Raw genomic sequence first — 4,557 nt, 5'->3', positions numbered from 1 at the left:
ACGTGGTGCTGCCTGCCTGCCTGGAAGTGTAAAGCTGTTCATCTGTTGCTAAATAGCATCATCATGAGGTGGAGTCAAAGTGCAGGCGTCATCATCATCGTCGGGGGCTTGGACGTTTTTCTTCCATTTCCGGTTGTTGCAGAAATGCAGATGTGTGTGTGGTGGACCGTGGTTTGAGGTAGTGTTGTTGTGACAGGCACAGTGTCAGTGTCACAGACAGTCAAACGGTTTCATTTCAAGGACGCTCGCCATAACTCTCAGAGTTAATAGACCTGTAACTGTGAGTGTGAGGCCCCCTTTGGAACACCCCCAAGGTCCCCTGGGGGTCCCCACTGAGACGCATCTGTTTTTACTTTTAGGTGGTGAATGGTGATGAACTGATGATGATGATGCTAAGTGACCTCGTTATAAAAGGTGATGTAACTGAGGTGATATATGTTTGGTTAAAAACACAAAGTTTATTGTTAAAACAAAACAACAACTCCATATTATAGAGTTCAGTAATATTGATTGATAATTGAATAGGCCACTTTTTTATCAATATGGAAAAGGTAGGCCTACAGAAGTATAGTCACACACGTTCTTTTGGTGGTAGCCTACTTTTGTAGACAGATAACCACATTAACTCTGGTGTCCCTATTTTCGTCAACCTCGCAAACATTTTCTAATTATTTTCTGCGAATGCTTTGGGAGCTTGTAGATCAGCTATTTCCGCTAATTTGTCCATTATGACAAAGTATATTAAGTAGTTAAAACTGCCATGATGCACAGACACATTGCTTTGTAGAGATGTGAGTGGAATGAGACTTCTTGTGTCATACTAGTAATGCTTGCCAGGTCTTCTCCAGTCTTCTCAGACTGGCTTTCTGACTGTCACTGCCTCGCCCTGTCCAGTTGTAGGACATTAAAGGCTATATTGCTTTCCTATTATTTTGTATGTTAAGCATTATGAAAGATGTGATTATGCCATCACTGGACTCTCAAATGCACTCTCTGGACAGTTATACTGATAAGATGATTACATGAGTCCGTTTGACAGACAGATTACATGTAATTAGATTAGTGGTGATAATCCAGTCCTCGTCTGTAATCTGACACTGCAGTAGCCTAGCCCTGTAGACTCAATCCACGCAGAACAGCTCAAATTGAAATCATTTCGAAGCTTAGGATCAATTGGTCATTAATCCTAATGTAATACAGTAATCCTAATCGTGGTGTGTACCATCAATTGAACTTGGCATCAGTTTACTCGAACACAAAATGCATGATGAAAGCTAATGCATGATACTCGACTAACTTAAAACTAAGACCAATAACTGGATTTATCTTACAATATTGATCAATCAATATGTGTGCCACAGTTTTTATGAGGAAGCCTGTATTGTAGTAATTAGCAAAAGGTAAAAAAAAAAATCAATGCTTCTCTACTGCTCATGTTACTGTACTCGGTGCAGTACAGTACACTACCGTGTACTACAGTATGGTCTATGCCTGGTTATGCATGACCGTTACAATTACGCCTATATATTATTCATATGCATTGCATGACTACATGCACTGACTGCATAAAACATTACTGTACACACGTTGTACAGTTTAGTCTTATAGTCTTAAATGTTGGTGTTTATTCATAAAACAAAACAAAAATATGATTCGTTTTTACTAATTGTAACAATTCACTTTGCATCCTTTACTTACATTCAAAGACGGACTGGCAAGTTTACGCTGTTTGGATGCCAACCTGTAATGTGCCTGTACTGCACTAGTTCCAGTGATGTGTCATGAACGAGAGACTGGCTGCTACAGAGCCTTGAACAACTCTTTATACCAGGGATGTCAAACTGGATGTTTATACCATGGTCATCTGTACATGTAGAGTTATCGTTATTAGAAATGAAAACAAAGGAGCACCACAGGAAGAGGAGGGCTGAAGGAGAGTAAACGATGGGTTCCCAGATTGTAGTTAAACTAACTGATGATTTTACTGTGCATTTGTTATTGTTTTACAGTAGAAGGGCCCCTGTTACTGGAGGAGTTGATGTTTGCCACAGGCCTGCTGTCAGTCCCACCTGTCGGAGGAATGAGTAAGACCACATTTATACAGTTACAGTAGTATGCAGATGCACATATTAGGCAAGGCAATTTTATTTGTGCAGCACATTTAAAAAAACAAGGCAATTCAATGTGCTTTACACAGAACATCAAGCAAAACACGATTATACAATTATAAAATGACATTAGGATCCATACAACAAAAGAAGTAACAATGTATAGATCTAGTTACAGTGCAGAAGAGAAAAGAAAAGAGAGAAAAATAAAATAACTCGATCAAAGGCAGCGGCAATCAGAAAGGTCTTAATCTGTGTTTTAAAATAAAGAAGAGTGGCAGCACACCTGCAGTTTTCTGGGAGTTTGTTCCAGATACTGTATGTGTTGCATAAAAACAAAATGCTGCTTCCATGTTTATTTTTGGTTATAGCAGGCCTTTCCCAGAGATGCCCTTAGAGGTCTGGATGGTTCATGATATTGTACAAGATTTGATATGCTATTGGCACGGACTACATACACAAGCGCCGCAAACCCCACCAAACGTCCTCTCCACAATGCATGGCCTTTTCATCATTTCATCATTTCAATGCCAATACATGGACTTTGGTATTCAAACCTCAGCAAGTTTCGGAATGGATGTCTGTGAAAAGTACAAAGATTAGTTCTACTTATGCTTAATTTATAAGCGTCCTCCAGCGCTCTATACTTTTACAGTATTTTATCCCTCTATACACCAAACCACTTTGCTGAAAATAGAGGAATGTTCACCCCAGAGCAGGACTGCAGGGTAATGTTTTTTTCTTTTTCTTTTTTACTTAAAGATGGAGTGCCACCATTGTTTTCCACCCTAAAACATGATCATCAGGTATTATTACAATATAAGGGGGAAGAACGTTTTCCAAAAAGTGTACAGTATTTGTTAAAATCATGCTTTTATGTGGACACGCCCACCAGTTCATTAAGTATGCCTGGTTTGCCTGGTGGGTGGTGATGGGTGGTGATCCACCTGAACTGAAGCCGCACCCACAGCTGTAGTTGTATGATAAAGGGGGAGGGGCTGATAGTGTGTTGTCACTATATTACTGTTTACTTCATTGGCCCGTTCATTGACTGTCAAGGGTTCAGCCTCCAGGAAGAAACCCTAAATACAAAGTTAATACACCATTGCACATAAAAACAACTCCAGGGTGTCTAATGAAGTACTGTCACCTCATAGAGACATGAAAAACTGGAAAAATACAAAAATTGTGGCACTCCATCTTTAAATTTTTATCCCACGATTTTGTAACCCAGTTTTCTTTTCACCCAGTGCCAATTATCTAATGTAATCCTGGGCGCTACACTTCCTCTGCCAACCTGGGGGGGCAGCGGACTGACCTCATGCCTCCTTCTATGCATGAGGAGCCCAAGCTGCTTCTTTTCACCTGACAGAGGGGAATTTCCCCGGCCGGACAAGCGCGTGGAAGGGACACGTTATTCCGACCAGTTCCTTTCCCCTCCATCAGGCGCCCCGGCTGGCCAGGGGTAGGTAGTTTTGCAGGGTAATGTTTCAATGTAGTTAATCTGTCTTTCTTTTGGCTACCTTTTGATTGTAAAACCTTTGTTACAAGTTTCTTATCAAAGACAGAAACCCTGAAGTATCGTAACATCCTCATGTGTGGCCGTGTTCCTGTCAGTTTGAGGTGGCTGGGGAGAAGCAGTTTGCTCTTTGTTGTGTCGTCAAACTTCCTTTTCACAATTCACCCTTATCTAATCTCTCAAGACAGATCCTTCAGTTAAGATTTTCAACAGAATCAGTTCCCAGAGTGACCCCTTTCAGAACGTTTGTAAAAACATTACTTTTCATGGGGAAATGGTGTTGTACGGAGACGTTACCCTTTCCTTATTGCTCCATTTAAAGCGAGACATGCCAGCAGTGAGATCCATTTAGTACACTGAAACATGCCAGCAGACGGTCAGATTCATGGCCATTGGAGCCTGGTAGGATGTTGGCAAGTTGCCAACTTATTATTACTGTACTTACAGTAGCTGCTACATTTTGGTCTTGTAGATATCACACCAGAAATTCTGTCAATAGGGACTGGGTTCAGTTTTAGAGCAATGATTGATTGATTGATTGATTGATTGATTGATTGATTGATTGATTGATTGACATTTTTATTTCACAGTATGCAGAATGGGTACATTTCAAACGACAGCACAATCAATATATAAACTGTGACTTTGTGGACGAACCATGATAAAGCACTACACTTCTTTACAACCAGGGTCCACCTTTTTCAATTCATCAGATGCCAGCATTAGCTGGTGATACAAAAAGTTAATTTCAAACCATGAGCTGTATAATGTTCATGTCATGTGTGTGTGTGTGTGTGTGTGTGTGTGTTCTAGCTGCTGTGAGGCGTAACCGTCTGACGTCTGTGGCCATCGACAAAGACGTGTATTCAGACATCAAAGGATGGCTTCATCTGGCTCCTGACAGGGCTGGCGGCAGGACAGAGCACGTGA

The sequence above is a fragment of the Protomyctophum parallelum genome, assembly GCF_964188405.1.
Source record: "Protomyctophum parallelum genome assembly, chromosome: 21".
Taxonomy (NCBI): domain Eukaryota; kingdom Metazoa; phylum Chordata; class Actinopteri; order Myctophiformes; family Myctophidae; genus Protomyctophum; species Protomyctophum parallelum.
Note: the sequence above shows the minus strand (reverse complement) of the source record.